The sequence below is a fragment of the Gracilinanus agilis genome, chromosome 2 (genome assembly GCF_016433145.1).
Source record: "Gracilinanus agilis isolate LMUSP501 chromosome 2, AgileGrace, whole genome shotgun sequence".
NCBI classification, from domain to species: Eukaryota; Metazoa; Chordata; class Mammalia; order Didelphimorphia; family Didelphidae; genus Gracilinanus; species Gracilinanus agilis.
Genome location: NC_058131.1, coordinates 514,559,524 through 514,580,310, shown reverse-complemented (window position 1 = coordinate 514,580,310; position 20,787 = coordinate 514,559,524).

The window sequence follows — 20,787 nt, the reverse complement described above, 5'->3', positions numbered from 1 at the left end:
CTTTCTCTGTAGAATCCTATGCCTACTAACTGAAATTTATCTCAATTTCTTAAGAGTTTATTTGCTTTTTCTATTTACTCTGTTTTAAGTTTATTAAAAATGGTTTAGCCCACTGTCTATTGGTCATAAATATCTATGTGCATCCCTACTCAAATATAAATATAAATATAAAAAATATATAAAATATATAAAAAATAAAAAATATTAAAAAATAGACCCAGAGAAGGGTCTAAAGGAGTCTGCTCAAAGGGAGAGGAAAGAGAAAGATTTACACCTACAATATTTTATTTTCTGGAACATTTTTCTAGCTGGTATCTTGAAGTTGTATAACAACAATAGCAACAATGATAATAATAATTCATATATAAAATAATAAATAATATGTGAGAATTATTCTTATTCTTTATAATTTCCCAAGACAGGAAATAGTGCCAGATCTTGCTCTAGACAATGCACGAATGAATTATCAACTTGGCTGGTGAGAAGGGAGAATTAATGTCTAATTCCTAAGGATTCCTAGCTAACTGGTCTGCTAAAGATGTGGGGGGGTCTCGATAATTTTCCTTAGCATTGCTTCTTAATTTCTCTATTGTTTCTCAATTCTTCCAGAATACATGGTTAAAGAGAAAGTCATAGTTAAGGAGAAGACTTAAGAGTAGTCAGACAGTAGTAGTCTGAATCATGTAAAGGTAATAATGAGGTGATAAGGCCTGGTCACCAGTACAAGAGAGTACTCCACCCCATCATTGCCATATCTGATCACATGAAACCAGGAAGCTTTTTATGAAAAGTAAAGGCTTTTTTAAATAGGAAGAGGAAAATTCCTAATTCACCAAAAATTAATTATTTTCTAAGCAATAATTAATAGTTAACCTTCGAATGCCTAGTGGACCACACTTTTGATAGTCTCAAATTTATTTGTTTGTTTTGCTTTTTAAGAATGGTTAACTTCATGGTTAACAATTCAACTCTGGTGTTCTCTTGAGATGATGTGTGTGTGTGTGTGTGTGTGTGTGTGTGTGTGTGTGTGTTAAAAAAGCCTAACATCTTGTGTCAGATCTCCCAGAAATTGTGCAAAGTGTTCACTCAAAATGGGAATAGCCTTTGGATTTTGGGGGGTATTTTGGATTTTTAACATGATTTCATTTGTGTTGGCCCAGTGACATGTCAGAACCAAGTAGATCCTTGATGAGTGTCTGTGATGGTGAGTAGGTACAAATTTTTTGATGTCAGTGTAAGAGGGAGATCAGGATGAGATTCAAAAATAATTGTGCTGAATTATTCAAATATTTCCCCAAACTTCATGTTATCACAGAATTTCAGATTTGCTGGGATATGTAATCCATAATTATCAAAAGAATTCCTTCTCAAAATACCCGACAGTCTATCTGCCAAGATCATAAAGTCTTTTGTTGGGCATAACTAATGACAAGGAATCCACCACCTTCCAAGGGAGCCTATTCCACTTTGGAATAGTTAAAATAGTTAAAAATATTAATTTGTTCTTATAGAAAATCTAAATTCACCTTTTTTAGAGCTTCCACATTTTACTCATAGTTCAGCCAGTTGAAGTCAAATAGAATAAGAGTAATACCTCTTCCACATGTCAGATCTTCAAACATTTGAAGGCAGCTATCCTGTTCCCATTGAGTTTTCTATCCTCCAGATTAAATATCATCTGCTCCTTCAATTGGTCCAATTGTAGCATGAACTTGAAACCCTTTATTATTCTGATTACCCTCCAAAATCCTCTGTGATGCTCTATAGCTCATACAATGTCTTATAAAAGTGGTTTAAAAAATTAAACAATATTCCAAATATGGTCTGACTAGAGTATATAGATACGTATATATACATATGTGTGTGTACGTATATGTGTGTGTGTGTGTGTGTGTGTGTGTACGTATATATATATTCTTGGAAACCATGCCTCTCATAATTCAGCACAAGAACACAATAGCCTTTTTTTTTTCTTTCCCCTTCAGTGCAACATGAATGACAAACTCTCCCTTACTGTACAGATAACAGAGATGATTACACGTCTTTCCATTTTCTAAAGGTAGCCATTGCCTTTACAAAGTGAGACTATTTTATATGAAACTGAATCTCAAAAAGGCACACATTTACATACTTTCCCAGTCCATCAAAGCTAAGTTATAATTTATCCTAATTAGATAAAATTCCAAATAAACAAAAGATATATCTGATTCTCCTGGGCATGTTTACAGAAACTTTGTAGATTGAACTAAATGATATATATATATATATATATATATATATATATATATATACATACATATACTTATTTATACTTGTAGATTTCACATGAAAAGTGAGAAGTAGATGAGAATTGTAACAGATCATTGAACAAAAAGTCATGATGTCTCATCAGCAAATGATAAAATTGATGAAGAATGGCAATGCTTTCTTTGGGTGGCATTGAATAAGTGACATTTATAGACAAGTTAAAATATGAAAAAAATAGAGATGACAAGCTACAGGAAGACATATTGCCCCATAAATGCACACTAATAATTAGACAGGAAAGTGTGGTGCTGATAATGGCTTATGCAAAATGCCAAAGCCTTTATTGAGCAATACTCAGGGATTTGCTGACATAGTAAAATTGTACCTTATGGCAATCCCTATGATGATTATATTCTCTGCATCCCTCCCCCCAAGACCTTTTGTCTTGGTTTTAGTCACTGAAAAGCACATTTTTCTAGCAATATATTTGTCACAGAAAATTATTCACATATTTGTTCTCAAAATCTGTTAGATTCTGCTTGAAATTTTAGAATTAACCATTTAATTGGTATGTAACAGAGTTCCTCCTGGGGGAAAAAACAAAACACACACACAAAAAAACAGGTATTTTCTTTTAAGAAAAAATCATATAATAATATTCTAAATCATTCTTGATGCACATTAAAACAACTCTGAGGTACTACCTCACATCCATCAAATTGGTTAATATGACAGAAAAATGAAATAATAAATGCGGGAGAGGATGTGGGAAAATTGGGAAAATTGCACCGCTGGTGAAGTTATGAACTGATCCATCATTCTGGAAAGGGATTTGGAACTATACTCCTCAAGGACTTAAAAAGGGTGTGTACCCTTTAATCTGGTAATATCCCTGGTAGGCCTGCATCCCGAAGATATATTAAAAAGGGAGAAAGGGTTTGTTTGTACAAAAAAAAAATATTTGTAGTAGCTCTTTTTGTGGTAGCCAAGAATTGGAAACTGAGGAGATATCCATCAATTGGGGAATGTTTGAACAAGTTGTGGCATATGATTGTAATGGAAGACAACTATTCTATAAGAAATCAGAAAGATGATTTAAGAAAAATCTGGAAAGACCTACTTAAACTGATGCAAAGTGAAGTGAATATAGTAGTAACATAGTAACAGTGATATCATATGATGAACATTTATGAATGATTTGGCTATTTTAACAATTCAAGATAATCTGCAAGGACTCATTATAAAAGAACTAATGGAATCTGAATGCAGACTGAGACACTTTATTTTACTTTATTACTTCCCTTTTCTTTCATTTGTTAGAATTTTTCACAAAATGACCAATGTGGAAAAACATTTTACACTATTACACATGTGAAATGAATATGAAATTGCTTGCCAGCTCAGGGAAAGGGGAGAGGAGATATAGGGAGGGAGAATGGATAAGAATTTGACTCAAACTTTCAAAAATTGAAAGTCAAAATTGTTTTTTCTGTAATTGAAGAAAAATATTATAAAAAGAAAAAGAAATAGAAATAAAATAATTATTTTGACAAAATATATAACCATCAGAGGAATACATTGTTCCCAAACAGGCAAAATAAAATGAAATGTTGATTCAATTAAATGCATAGTTCATCTTTTAAAACAGGCTGAGAAGTTTGTTTCTTTTAAAAAATTGCTAATAAATTTAGTGCACACCTTTCCTTTCTTAGATGGCTATGGCCACAGACAACTGTGTTTTAGTGAAAAAATACTAATTTTTTAAATTTCAGTTTATTTTTTTGTTGGACTCCATTATCCACAGACATAAGCATTTTAGTATTTTTTTTAAATACAGGCAAGGGAAATTATAAAAGATACTGTGAAATTCTACTAAAGCTTTGATATTCAAAATATATAAGGAATTGTAGAAATAGGCAAAAAAAATGAATATAAAGCAAGAGCCATTTCCCAAGTGATAAATGATCAAAGCATATGAAATCAGTTTTCAAATAAAGAAATACAAGCTACCACAAGATAAAAAAGTGAAATCAACATTAATGTTAAAGAGGAAAATAGAACTTTTTTATTTTATATTTGAAAATGATCAAAAATATTTATTTTTAATAACTAGAAATCCTTAATGTATTTTAAAGGAATTTATCATTATCAGTTATGAAACAATAGGTTTAACAAATCTAAAGCAAAAAATGAAATCTTTTCATCCTAAGAAAAAAAATCAGTGTGCCCCCCCCCTTTTTTAAACCCTTAACTTCTGTGTATTAGCTCCTAGGTGGAAGAGTGGTAAGGGTGGGCAATGGGGGTCAAGTGACTTGCCCAAGGTCACACAGCTGAGAAATGTCTGAGGCCAGATTTGAACCTAGGACCTCCCATCTCTAGGCCTGGCTCTCAATCCACTGAGCTACCCAGCTGCCCTCCAGTATGCCCTTTTACTAGCCATACATGTGTACACAAGATCAATAGATATGCTGGCATACCCCTGCACACCTGATTCTTGCTCTAAGTCTATCTATACTACTCAGTCAAACTAATATTCTAATCACCGCCTTTTGCTTGTACAATTTCTTGAAATAATAAGGCGATGGAGGGAATAGAATGCTACAATTGGAGGCAAGAAGACCTGAGTTAAAATTTCGCCTTGGACATTTACTAATTGTGTGACTGTGGGAAAGTTACTTGATCTTGATTGCCTCAGTTTCCTCAGATATCAAGGCATTGGGGTAATAACAGCACCCACAGTTTTATTGGAAGACCAAATGAGATAGTATTTGTAAAGTGCTTAGTATGGTGCCTGGCACATAGAAAGTATTGTATAAATGCTTATTCCTTTCTATTCTTCAACCCAAAACATGTTTTCTCATGCTGTACACTATCTTTTGTAAGCACACAACCAAGAAAGATTCCAGGACTGTAATTTCATGTCCCAAATGTGCTGTTAACTAGGTTTATAATGAATGTCATTTCACTTATTTTTGTTTTAGTTCTCACTTTCCTCATTTGTAAAGTAATGAAGTTAGGCTTCAATATCTAAGGTTTTTTTTTAGCTCCCATAATTTATAAATCTTCAGACTACTCTGCTATCAGTAAAGAACAAGAAAAATTATTTGCTCCAAAGTCTCAAATGACTTCCTAATTATCAAATTCAATAACCTTTTAGGAATCTCCTCCTCAAACTTTCTTCAATATTTGATATTACTGGATCTTTGGAAGTCCCTCTCTTTTTTCATACTCTTTCTTCTCATTTTCATGACATTTTATTATAGTCAGTTTTCTTTTTCCTGTATAACACTTCTCATCTTCTAGTCCCACAAATGTCAGTATTACCTAAGTTTTTTGCCTTGGCTCTCTTCTATCTTTTGTTTCTTTGCTTGAGATTTTGTCACCTTTCATTCCTTTGACTCTCTTCTATGAAGATGCCTTCCCTAACTTATCTACCTCTATCTTGTACTCCATTCCTTTGTTTTTGATGAGACATCTCTACTTACAGTTCTAGCAAGAAAATCATATTTTTTTTAAATTTTCTAATGCCTTGCCCAAGGAGAATACCTTCCATTTATTTAGTATATATTTTAATTAATTAGATATTATCAATCCTATTAGAATACAACCTTCTTTAGTTTAAAGAGATCTTTACTTTTCTTTATGCCTTCAGCATAATGGCTAGAATATAGTAAGCTTTTAATAAATTCATATTGACATGCTAAGTCAATATACCCCCAGATCAATTCATTATTTCTACTCCCTCCTTCCCAAAGAAACATAACCTCCTAACATCCAGTGTGTCTAGTTACAGTGTCATCATTCTTTCAAACACAATAATTTTTCTCTAACACCTAACTTGTCTTCTTTCTTCAATTAGTTGTCAAATCATTTTAATTCTATCTATGCAAAGTCTTTTAAATCTGACAACTCTTGTCTTTGCACTGCCATAGCACAGTTCAGTTTTTCATTACCTCCTGCCTAGCCCAATGCAATAGCTTCCTAAAAGGTCACCTAAGCTCTAGTCTCTTGAGTCTCTAATACATCATCTATTCAGCTGCAAGGATTATTTTCTAAAAATATAGCCCCAGTAATGTCAATCTTATAAAAGCGCAGTAATATTTCCTCATTTTCAATAGGCTAAAGTCATAGGATCATAACTTTAAAGATGAAAGAGACTTTTCAAAGAAGAAAAGTGATTTTTCCAAGGTCATACAAGGAAATAAATTATGTGAAACAAGATTTCACCTGAATTCATGTCCATTTCTCTTTCCATTACATCATATTCTGCCTTATTGTCCCTTTTTCTTATTCTAATATTCATATCTCTTCATGATATTAACCTAACATTTCTTTCAAAAATGTAATCCATTACTCATTATGATTATTTTTCAGAGGGCAGCTAATCTAACCCCTTAATTTTATAAATGAGAGGGCTGAGACCCAGAAAATTTAAATGACTTGCTCAAGATCACATTGGCAGGTACCATCAAAGTTAGGATTTGAACTGAGGTGCTCCAACTCCAGACTCAAGGTTCTATCCACTATTCTAGTTTACTTCCTAAAATCCACCCAAATTAGATTGTTCTCTGCATACTAACCATGCCCCCACCCATTCCCCTGATGCATTACTTTTACTCATAGCATTCTTTTTAAAATTTTTAAATATTTTACAATGCATACACGATTCATTTTCTCTCCCTCTCCTTTTCCCACCCCACTTCCGCAATTGTCAAGCAATTCTACTGGGTGATACATGCGTTTCCATATTATTTTTGCAATAGAGCAATCTTTTAAAACCAAAACCCTAAATCATATACCTATATAAACAAGTGATAAATCATATTTTTCCCTGCATGTCTACTCCCCCAGTTCTTTCTCTCAATGTAGACAGTATTTTTTCTCATAAGTCCCTCCAGATTGTCCTGGTTCATTGAATTGCTGTTAGTAGCAAAGCCTATTACATTTGATCATCCCACAGCGTTTCAGTTTCTGTGTACAATGTTGATTCCACTCCCCATCAGTTCATGGAGATCTTTCCAGTTCATCTAGAAATCAAGCAGTTCATCATTCCTTATAACATTCCATCACCATCAGATATTACAATTTGTTCAGCCATTCCCCATTCCATGGACACCCCCTCATTTTCTAGTTTTTTTTTTGCCACCACAAAGAGTGTGATTATGAATGTTTTTGTACAATCCTTTTTTATTATCTCTTTGGGGTACAAACTTAGTAGTGGTATTCCTAGATCGAAGGACACATAGCATTCTTTTAGCCTATAATGTTTTCCTTTTGCCTCTCAACCAGTCAAAATCTTCCCTATCTTTCAATGTTCGAACTCAATCACATCCTTAAACCTTTGATTATCCATCAAATTTGTTGTAATTTCCATTTTTTTCAGATGGTGTAGTGAATAGAGTACCAGACCTGGAGTCAGAAAGACTTTTTCCTGAGTTCAAATCTGGCCTCAGACATTTACTAGCTGTGTGACCTGGCCAAATCACTTAACTCTGTTTGCTTCAGTTTCCTCATCTGTAAAATGAGCTGGAGAAGAAAATGGAAAACTAATGGGGTCATGAAGAATTGGACATGACTGAAACAACTGGACAACAACAATCTATTTCTTCAGAATTCCTGCTAGCCCTTTACTTTGACATCTCCTATGGTACTTACCCCTGCATAACATGGAAAGTAAATATTTCTATACTTATCTTATTTGCAGCTAACAGATTTTAAGTTTTTTTTAAAAGAACAATAATTAAATTTTGTTTGTTTTTTCTAATGGTCTCCCTAACTCACCCAAGCCAGAAGTTCAAAGGCTACTCACTTATCCTACTTCTGATCAGCATAGGACACTGACTTACCCTTTTTCTAAATTAAACAGATTAGCCCATCCTTAGCAGCTTAGGGGTCTCCCACTCCCAGGGTTCTCTATGTTAATGTTAGACTTTATGATGGGCACCAGATAAGTAAGGCTCATTGCAGCTCAGAAACTCCCTACCTCAAGAGATCCCACCAAGGTCCCAAGTGTTACCTATAGCTAGGGATTGTAGGTATGTGCTACCACTTTCAACTATATTTTATTCACTTGGCATTTCTCTCACCTTACTTTTACCAAACATCCTAGTAAATTGTAAATCACTATCCAATAATTCCACAATAAATATTTGTTAATTTTAATTGAATTTAATTTAACAAGAGTGATATGGAAATCTCTTCATATAAACTAGAATTATTCAGTTTCTTTGAACTGGTACATTTGAGCATTTAATAAAAGAAGAAAAAAGATGAAATGACTAAACTTGTAAAAATAACTGATTTGACATATTTCAGAATATCCATATTTAATTTCATGGTCTGCTCTATAAAAAAGATAAAATAAAAATAAAAACATTCCTTTTATAATCAATGGATTTAATATCAGCAGCATTGAAATTTTAATGTGTAAGAATTTGCATCTTTCCAATACAGTCAACCCTAAAGATGACTACTTGTCCACAGACAAAGGTTTTGATTACTGAAAAATGTTTTCAATGCCAGACAATCTGGCCTTAAACAGATTTAAAAAAAAAAATTTACAATCTGGGTGAAAATTGGTTATGGTCTTAGATATGAAACTAGATTGAATGTGTTATTTATTATGCTGACCTCTCTCTTATGTAGATTTTTAGCTTTTGACAATGTTTCTAAGGAAATTTAACACTGCTAAAATCAGCATGGCTTTTCTTGCTATATCTTTTGGCTTTCTTTTTCCCTCTTCTCTCTGTAGAAATCAACATTGCATTTCCTGATATTTAAAAAAAAAAAAGAGTTCATGTGCATGGAAAAAATATAATGTTGGCATCTTGTTTACTTCCCTTCCCTTTCCTCACTTCCTCCCCAAGTAACAAAAAGTATTCTTTCTTACCTTAGAGGCAGAGCGTTTTTTATGAATGTTAATGGAAGGGGTAGTGGGAAATAGAGAAATAGTGTGGTATATTATGAAAAATCTTGTCTTAGTGTCAGGAGCAACTAAGTTCAAATTTCACTCCTGATATTATTGGATATTTAACCATGAACAAGTCTTTGAAGTTCATTTCTTTATTATTGTTTATAAAATGGACACAATATTTCATAATGTAAGAAAGAACTGATGATGTATATTAAGCATTTTGCCAATATAAATAATAGTATATACATATCAAGCTGAATATATGACATGTGTAATTAATATGTGTATGTATATATATTCATGTGCATTTAGATATGACCTTGTCACTAACATATAAATGTATTGAGTACATATAATCCTTGCCCCAAAGCCAGTTAGTGTGGAACTCTTTACTAATTGGTAGAAATAAATACCCTACCCTAAGTGAGGGACAGTGTGAAGTTGTTGAGAGTGGAAGTCTTTAAACCATTTTCAGTTCTCTTTGGGACTCTTGAAGTTTCAAGTCTTTTTTGGGCCTCTTCAAATATTAAGTTGCTTCACATGCTTCAGGCTTCCATTTTTTCCAAGGGATGATAAAAGACACCAACCCCACTTTAAGTTGCTGAAGGAAAAGACTTGTAAGACATGAGAAGAGCCCACGGTCTGTATGTCTGTATGCCAGCTTCCTACACCAAAGTCTTTGGGAAGTTTCCCCTTGGGTAAGATCAAGACTTCTCAGTTGAAATGAGTTTTCTTGCTCCAAATGGGAAAGCTCCATCTCTTTCTATTTTCTGTTATTTATTTTCTAATGTATATCTTTTCTGCTATCTGTTTTGCTATGATTTGGATGAATTGGTTTGTTTGCTATTTACTATGTGTATTCAGGATGGAATTGTTATTAGGTTTGAAAGAGGTCAATCTTTGAATATGGAACTTGGGTTTCCCCTTCCTCCCAATAATGGCACAGTGATTCAGAAGTTAAAGTGAACTTGATCATATCCTTTGCACTAATAAAATTTAAAGAAACAGATATTATTCTAACCTGGTACTCCCTGTCTCTGAAGAGAACAGAATAGTCTCCAGCCCCAAATTCTTACTTTGCCTCCTGGCTGAAATTTAAGTCTTCCTTGGAGAAGTGGGTGGTAGAAAAGAGGACTAAAGATGCCCATTCTATTTCCGTTCATATCTTACAACAATACCCCCATGTTACAGGTTAGGGAATAGCCTTTGCCACATGTGGAGACCCTCTAAAGGGGGAATTGTGTGTATAAATGTGTGTATGTATACAGATGGACATTATATACTTGTATCAAGAAGAGCCTTTTGGTAGATCACTTCTAATAGTTCACACACATCTTTATCTGTATGCCAAATATCTATAAGTGATACATGCATATATCTACACTTGTGTATATGAGCACATAAAATTATATAGACATTAATGAAATAATACATATATGCACATACATTTATAGTGATAAATGCATATATATATATATATATGTTCATATATGTCTATCTATACACCATGTTGGCCATGATCTGACAACAGACTGGTGTGTGTGTGTGTGTGTGTGTGTGTGTGTGTGTGTGTGTGTGTGAACAAGTCCATAAAAAAGTATTTTTAGCCACTTCTAGCAAATTGAGGAAGTAATTTAGATAGATAACCTGAATTACTGAATAAACACACAGAAACGCACACAGGCACACATGCAGATCACTAGAACAAAAAAAAAAACAGAGATTGAAAAAAATGGGTCTATTCTATTCAACATCAACTGAAAAAAAAAATAACAAGTTTGGTGGCTTTGTCCTGCCCTATACTAAACTGATCATTAATTAGTAGAGCTCTATTGGTATTCATAGAGCTAAAGCTGGTATGTAAGTCTATGATCAAAAGTTAATAAGAAGCACAAGAGGTACTAGAAAGTTGCAGATATCAAAAGGATGGGTCTATAGATAAGGAAAGGTCTATAGATAGTCAATGGACCTGCATTCAAATTCTGACTGCTAAATACTACCTTTGTGACCTCAAATAGTTTTTCAGCCTCTCTGTAACTTACTTTAATTGTAAAAGGAGGGAAAGTGGATACATTAATTTCTTATATAGCTTCCATTTCTAAGCCCGATATCTAAATTCATCTTAAAGCATGTCGTCTTTCTCAAGTGTACCCAATTTTTTTTTTCAGACATATTAAAGAAAGCCAAGGGGGCTGAGTCTATCTAAAAAGTCTTGCTTCCCTTAGGGACAGAGATACATGTTTAAAGTAGCAAAGGGTCAGTGCTGTTGGCTTGTCTCCCAGATACCCAATGTACCATGTGAAACACCAACTGGCATTCATTGGCCCAGAACATAAGACTCTCAACTGACCTATCCCTCCCGAAGGGTTCCACCTGCCAGTAGAGTGATCTGTAAACAGATCACCGGTTTGTCTTTGAATTAAGCTTCTAATCAGATGTGTCAATACACTGGCTTTCAGGTTAAGTAAAGCAGGATATTTTTTAACATAAAGAACCCTTGCAGGATAATATAAAATAATAATCTTGATAGAAAAGCCACCCAGAAAACATGGGTCTTCTGTTTTTAAAGACTTTTTTCCCTCTTTTTCTGTCATCTATTCACTGATAAAAAAAATGAAATACGCTTTCCTTGGCACATTTCCTGGTCTACTGGGCATGGAATTCAGTTGTTGGAAGTGCTGATGGGAAATAAGGCAAGATATTCTGTATGTCAAACTTACCTTTACATCTTCTGCAGACCTAGAGGGTGGTGCCCTGTTTAACTCAAATGTCAGAGCTCTAGTCTGCATCCCAGCATGAGGGCTCAGCAGCATTCAATTGCACAGTTAAGCAGAAATGCCTGCCTGGACTCAGTGTCTGGGGAAAGATTAATGGTATCTTTTTATTTTAAATAAATCTAACTGGAGGCAACATCTCAAATTGTTGGGATGGTTAATACTCTGGATCCTTGAAGAAACACAATGAGCATAAAAGGAATAAATGATTTTAAAAAAAAGAATGGTCCCTAGTTAGAAATAAGTAGTCAATGCCTAGATTGATTTGGATAAATTGAAAACCATTTCTTGATTCTTCAAAATTAAAAAAAAAACAAACATTGGAATTAGTCTGAGAATTCCTTGTTTGTCAGTTTCTCAGGGTTTTGTAGTACTCAGTGAAAGAGTCCATTGTGACATGTTCTATTCAAAGGTTACTATTTATCCAGAAAGAAAATAAAGCACACTTTTCTAAGTTGATTTTGAAACACTAATTTTACCTTATCAAATTTTGTGGATAGCAGTTTTGGCCAAACAATCCCACCCCCCCCAAAAAAAACCTCCTGATTTTTTTTAATTATTAAAATACTATCATATCATTATGGTGTATGCTTTTAAAGGATTAATTTTTACTAAATAGTGAAATGCTACTTTCTTAAAATACACATTTTACGCAATTTATTAAATTTTCCAAATCACTAGAGTACAATTAAAAACAATAAAATAGTGATTTAATAAATTGTATTGTAGAAACCTGATCATGTTAAAGAAGTCCCCAAAGTGAACAATTTGTATCCAGCAAGTAGTATTTTAATTAATGAACTCAGGCATTGTATCTCTGGTGAAAGAAATGTAAAACATGAAGTACTATAAACTTGTTTCTAACAAATGCTACATTAGGAAAATGGGTGGTATATATTTCTTCTATAGATAAGTAGATCTTATAAAGATTCTAAGTAAATAAAGCCACTTAGTATATCAGTAACAAAGACTGATATATGGGTATATTAATATTCAAGAAGGACTAGCACCTCTGGTGTGATGGCTTTTCAGGGCTACTCATCTACCTGATACTTAACTCTCATCTGTGGCTCCAAGAAACTGTAGCATATGCAGTAGCCACATCCGCAGAAAAACATATCAGCAGATGAGCTAAACCAGGTCGAGGGAAACCAATGGACCCCAGACCAGTCAGTGAGTTGGGGAGTGTCTCCTTCAAGCTTGTGAAGACTTATCTCAGTGTAATAGGCTGATGAGAACAATTTGTTCCAGTGCCTGTGAAGGCAGTTGTAGCAGGCACTCAAGAATGTTTAGAGATTGGTCAGATATTAAAACTGACAAGATCATCCACTGCATCCAAGTTTTTAAAGGAAAAGTTTTTACTAAATAGTTAATATGCTACTTTATAAAAATATATATTTTACAAATTGTATTGTAGAAGCCTGATCATATTAATGAGGTCCCCAAAGTAAACCATTTGAACCCAGAAAGCAGTGCATTAATGAACGAACTCAGGCTTTATATATCTGGTGAAAGAAATGCTCAACATGAAGTATTATAAATTTGTTTGTAACAAATTCTGCATAAGAAAAATAGATGTCCTGACTTTTGTCTTGCCTCTGGACTTTGATGACTCTGAAAGAGAAAATGAAGCTGTTGTTTTATTTTTTGTATAATTCTGCCTCACTTAAGTCTAAATGATAAGAGAGTGAAGACTTCATCCTTTGAGGTCATCAGTACTCTTCAAAAAAAAAAAAAGACAAAACAACAACAAAGATTTACCTTCAGGTAAAAGGTTGTACATAATATTTATCAATTGAATGTTTGGTTTATAAAGTAGATTAAATTGTGATTGCTAAAATGGTATACAGATGTCATCTAATAATAAGACATTATCTTTTAGTATACAAACACCTAAATTCATTTGCATATAATTAATTTTAAATTAAATTAATTTTTGATGAAAAGAAATCTTATTTCTTTCTTAGGCTACATCCCATTAGAAAAGGAAAAGAAAAACAAAATTCTCATAACACATATACATAGTCAAACAAAATAATTTCTTTTTTTGGCATAGTCCAAAAATATATGTTTGATTCTCCCTTCTCTAAGTCCATCACATCTTTGTTAGCATGTATATATCTAAAACCAAGACAACTAATAATAGAAAGGAAACATTTCACAGGAAAAGCATTCTGGTACTATGATACTCTGAGAAAATTCTTATTTATCATATATATCAAGAACAGTTTCCAATTTATATCAAGGAGAAATTCTTTAAATAATTAATGGTCAAAGAATATGAATTGGAAATTTTCAAAGGAAGATATCCAAACCTTCAATAGTCATATGAAAATTGTAAGTATTTAACAAGAACATCTAATTCTTGGCATAGTGAACTATATAGAAAATGCATTCAAATCTTAAATTTATTGTGATCCAAATGAATTCACATTTGACCTCAATTATCTAACTTTTTTTTGCAATGGAAATTATAGGACACAAACTACTTTCCTGAAGAGATCAAGATCTGGGGTTATTAAAACCATCATTATAGTAGATATGACATATGGCCAAATCAGCTACAGTGACATCTCCAAATTTTTCTGAAATCAGAGATATTTGATTTTATTTTTATATATAACATAATATAATATGTAACATAACAATAATATAATACATATGATTTGTTATAAATATATGATAAATTAGAATAAATGAACTTATCCAAGAGAAACAAATTCTCATGCTAGATGTCCAAAAACCTGTCTCATTTTTTCCCCTTCTTCCTACTCTTCCCCCTTCTCAAAAAAGGCAGATAATATTATATAGGTTATACATATATTGTAATATATTTGTAATATGTTTTTCATGTGAAATAAGAAATATATTGATTACACTAGAGAAAAATTCACAAAGAAAATAATGTGAAGAATGGTATGTTTCCATCTGCATTTAGATTTCATCTTTTCATTCTATGGCAGAAGATAGTCTTTTCATCATGAGTTTCTTGCAATTGTTCTGGATTCTTGCCACAGTGAAAATAGTTGTCATTGACAGTTGATCATCATACATTACTGTTGTTACCATGAATAACTTTTTCCCAGTTCAGCTCACTTCAATTTATGTTATATTAAAGTCTTTCCAGAACTTTTTGTGATTATCTTGTTTGTCATTTTTTACAGCACAATACTATTCCATTACAATCATATACAACTTGTTCAGTCATTCCCCCAACTAGTGGATATCCCTTCAGTTTCCCATTTTTGGCAACACAGAAAGAGCTGCTGTAAATATTTTAGAACACAAAGGGTTTTTTCTTTTTCTTTAATTATTTTAGGAAATAGTGGGTCAAAAGGTATATGTATATATTTTATAACTTTTTAAGTATAATTCCAGATTGCTTTCCCTAAATGTTTGGATTAGCTCACAGACCCACCAACAATGCATTAATGTCTCTATTTTTTTCATATCCCTTGCAATATTCATCATTTTTCCCTTTATCCTTTTAGCCAGACTGATAGGCATGAGGTGATATCTCAGAATTGTTTTGATATTAATTTCTCTAATCAATAATGATTTTTAGGTAATGGCTTATGCTTATATTTAACTAAATTCTTGTTATATTTTATATATTAGACCTGTATCAGAGAAACTGTCAATGAAATCTTTCCCAACTTATTGTTTCCCTTCAACATTAGTTTTGTTTGTATAAAGCTCTTCAAATTAATGTATTTAAAAATTTCACAGTGATGTCTCTCTCTTGCTTGTTTATAAATTATTATTTTATCCATGTCTGATGAGCAAAATATTTTCAGTTCTGATTTGTTCATTATCTCCTTTTATATGTAGGCTAAAATCCATTTGTATCCTCGCTTATTAAATAGTGTAAAACATTGATCTATATCTAGTTTTTGTCAAATTGCCTTTCCAGTTTTTTCAGCAATTTTTATCAAATAGTGAATTTTTATTCCAAAATCTTGGAATTTTAGCTTTGTCAAACACAAGCTTATCACAATCTTTTACAACTGTTTGTTGTATGTATATTCTGTTCCTCTTATCTACTTTTCTATTTCTTAGCTAGTACCAGAGTTTTGATAATTACTACTTTATAATATAGTTTTAAATCTAGTACTGCTAGACCCCCTTCCTTAAAATCTTTTCATGATTTCTTTGAATATTCTTAACATTTTGTTTTTCCAAATGAATTTTGTTATTATTTTTTTCCAGTTTAATGAAATATTTTTTCTCAATTTAATTGGGATGTTTTTGAATAAGCTTATTAGCTTAAATAGAATTGTCATTTCAATTATTTTTGATTCTGCCCACCCATGAACAATAAACATCACTCCAATTCTTTAAATCTGACTATATAAAATGTTTTTGAATTCTGTTCATAAAATTTCTGGATTTGTTTTGGACAATATACTTCTAGATATTTAATTCATTTAAATGTGTTATCTCTTTTTACCACTTCTTGCAGGACACTGTTTGTGATATATAGAAATGTTGATGATTCGTGTGGATTTATTTTTTATCATATTACTTAGCTAAAATTATAGGTAGTTTCAATTAAATTTTTTTGAATCTCTAGTATTCTCAACACTTGAACATATGATTTGGAGGTCTTTAACCTTGCAGGTGGATTGAAATCTTGAATTTCTTCTTGTTAAATATCTTGGATTTGAGCAGAGATAGTTTGTTTAAAGGCATGGCTAAAGTCTTTAGGATTCCATTTATTCCTTCGAAAAAGGGGTAGAAGAAAATCAGATTCTCTCTCTTCACATTATTTTATAAACCATAAAACTGATTTCTTGTTAGGAAAACCTAATGAACTCTTTCTTCTTCAAAGAACATAGTATATTCAATGTCTTTCTATTGTTGAATTCATACTCAGAATTGAGATTGAAGTAGAGATTTTATCAAATAGAAAGTACCTTTTCATGGTTCAGTAAGGAAACCCAACTTTTTATTAGTTATATTGGAGAAAGCACAAGTGTGTTCTGGTCCAAAATATCTTCGATATAAAGCCACTGCTCTCCCTTTCACCCTTTCCTCTTTTGGGGAGAAGTGGGGCTAGGAGGAAATAAGCAGCAATATTCTTGTATTTACTTTCAAGATTCAAAACTATCCTATCAGCTGTGTAATCTAACCAATTGTTTTGCATTGAGGATTATGACTATGATATTGCTGAACTGAAACAGCCTTCTTGGTAATGCTATATAAAATGGATTTATATTTCATTCTCACTGCCTGCATACTATGCTATTTAAGATAGACTACATTACTCTTTTATGGTTTTGTATGAGAATATATTATCTCCTATCTTAACCTATATTGTAGAGATTCTTTTATGTGGAAAGGGTGTAATTCTTTTTAAAAAAGACTTTTCAGTAATTTATGCCCAGAAACAATCATGCACTCTCCTAAAAGACTTGTATTGTAAAGTAAAATATATTACGTGACTATGAGTACAAGTAACAGTAAGTCTGATTCTGTTATTAAGGTAATACCCTCATCCTGCAAAAGAGAAATTGCTCATTTAAAGCCAATAGTATGTTGGTAATATTTATATTGTATATTGTTGCTTGTAGATTATTTTATGCAAACTGAAAGTGATCTTTTCTGTATTTTACATGATTGCATGCATTTGATGGAACATAAACTTTTTAAATAAAAATTAAACGTGTTGAGGATGTGAAGATAAATTTTTGGTTTTGTCATGTTGGATTGAAAATGTATTTCCTATTCCTTTTATTTTCACTAGTCTTTTAACATTTACTATCACTTATGTAGAAATAAGGAAGACATTTCTATTGAAATTCTTACTTCCTGAAAGCTACATTTTCTCCTACACTGCTTAATTGACTGGTGGGAATGTCAGCAAGATGGCAAAATAGTCATTTTCTACAAACCTATTCAAAACAACAACCTCAAAAGAAAGATATGTGCTAGATAAAAACCAAACCATTATAACTACTGCTGAGCTTAGGGACTTTAGGACAGTCTCCCTCACTTTCTCTGCTAAGTGGTCCCATTGTGCTGGACTCATGCTGCTAGTGACCTGACTGAGGTAGTCTTCAATCGAATAAATGGAAGTAGGCTCTCTTTTCTCAAACTCTCTGGTATATTACTCTCATTCAAAGCACCAAGGCCTGAGATAGCATGTATGACTAGCTAGAATCAGGAAGCACAGCCTGGTACATACATTTCCTTTTATGTCAAATAATTACAGATGATTTCATGATATAAAAAAGTATCTTCTCATCTTCCTCATGAATTAAAAGTCATTAATAATAGGCAACTTTAACAATTAGAATCAATCAGCCCTCCCCCAACTAATTCCACACCCATCACATTAAATGCAAACAAATTTGAAGACTTGGGAGAAGAGGAAAGAGGATTCCACCCTTTGCCACATAGGCAACAACAAGAAATATAAGAAATATTTGTTAATTAAAATTGCAGCAAGAAGACAAGAATTTGAGAAGTACTTCCATATAAAGCTTTCCAAAATAATAGCAGATGACTGAATAAGAGGTCCGTTCTTCCACTGACACCCACTCCAACTACCATGCAGACCTCTGTTTTGAATGTTGGATGTGGTTCCTTTTATTTTTGTCCTTATGGCAGTGATAAATAGTAACCTCAGGCTTACCTGAAACGCTGAGATGAAGAATGACTTTTTAAAAATGTGTGTAGTTTGAGAGGCTGAAGAGTGGAAAGTGCTATAGCAATAGAGTCAGATTTCTATGCTAAAGAAATATGGTGGGAGAATAAACTTGGTTTTTAGTCATTTACCATATAGTTTTCAAAGAGTAAGAAGTCAAATGGTCTCCAACCTCACATCTGACATACTTTCAAACCTCTTAACAATTGGCATTACCTTCAGTTGGGGAAAAGATCAAAAAGTGTGAATGTCTGATACAAAACTCATGGAAATTGAAGAGTAGAAAGTAAGAACTAGAAGGAAAAGTTGAAAAAAGCTCCTATATACATTTTAAGTAGAATGTTTTTTATTTTAAGTAGAATGAACAAAGAATATAGAAAAGGATATAACACAATAAATACATATTATGTTGTTTTAGAGACACAAGAATCTCCCACTGAAAACAATGTAAAACACTACACTCTACATATTCTCCAGTGATCGAAGCAATAACAATAAAAAATGAAACAAGACAAAACAAACAACAGTCACCCAAACTTTTGAATGCTTTAAAACAGAAATAAAAGGAACAAGAAGAATTGTAAGAAAAGATTAGGGTGAAATTGAGAATTCTCAGAAAAGATATCAATAATATAGAAGCATAGACAGTTATGACTACCTCAAAATTCTAGCTGGGGATATTCACATTATTTTAGGAGACTAATGAAAATCTGAATTTTCCAGAAAACAAGCTTGTGACTGTGGGGCAATTCAAAATAGGTCTGATCCATGGACATAAAATTATTCAGTGGGATGATATGGCCAGTCTTGCAATGCTAAAAAGGCAGATTCTTGTGGACATTTATGATGTCAAGAAACGCACACATTTGAACTCTTTGAATATGAAAATAATTACTATATTAACCAAGGATCTGAGTCTATAATGCTTTTGAAAGAAACATCATTCTTTCATTTGTTTCAGTAGATACCTAGGTTTCTACAGATATTACTTATGTGTGTCAGCTAACTGGAGATGATATGAAAGTTAAAGAAACTGAATATAAAAATTCTAAAACCAAGACTGCCTTGGTGATCTTTTTCTCTTTATTTCTTTATTCGAATTAAAGTGATGAATACACATTCAAAAGTCACAAAACTGATATTTTAAAAGTATGAATTGACTAACATTCTTTTGATGATACAGAATTTATTGCAAGATTCTGGTCTATTAGAACATATTTAGTTTAATATGAAAGGAAAAACTCGAATCACATAGTTTAGCTATGAAAGGAAAAACTTGAAAAGAGTAAGAGTAATACATGAAAAGTATAGCTCCTGACCACCTTGTTATATATACTCTCCTCTAATAAATACTTACCTTTCACTTAAAACAAACAAACACTAGTGGCTAAAGTTAAAAGAGAAGTAAAAGATAATTTGCAGACCAATATGAATATTCAAAAGAAAGCAATATAAATTTTTTGTAAACCAAAGTGACTGACTATTAAGGAAAAAAGCTGCAGGTATTTTAAGAATTGGAAGTCTTCAACAAAGCTAAATATAATAAACCATGTGAAAAAAAGAACTTTAAGTGAAAGGGAGAACTTTCAAGCATTCTTTCCAAAGAAATCTAATACAAGGAGAATATGTGACCAGGCAAATATGTTGCTTCCCCTTACTAGAATGTTAAATTCATGAAGGAAAGATCCTTAATTTTTTTTTCCTTTGTATTATCACTTTTTTCTAGTGTACTTGTATAAAGTATGTATTTCATAAGTGTTTTGGGGGGTATCCAGGTGGCTCAGTGGATAGAAAGCCAGCCATGGGGACAGGAGATCCTCAGATATATTCTGGCTGTGTGACATAGGCAAGTCACTTATTGTGATCTAGTCTTCTGCATTAGAACTGATACTTAATATTAATTCTATGGCAACAGGCAAGGTATTAAAAAGTGTTATTGATTTATTAAAATACTATGGATTGAAACCTATTTTTGCTTGCATTTATTTTTTATGTGTGTTTGTGTGTATGTTATGGGATAAGGTGACATGTTACCCAGAGGGAATTTCTTACCTGGGGACAGAAAAGATAAGAGATATGTGTGAGCTAGAGATGTACATATTCCAAATACAAAAGAGCAAAATATATGGTTTCTTTATTGCTGAGACAGAGAGAGACAGACAGAGAGAGAGAGAGAGAGGGGGAGAGAGAGAGAGAGAGAGAGA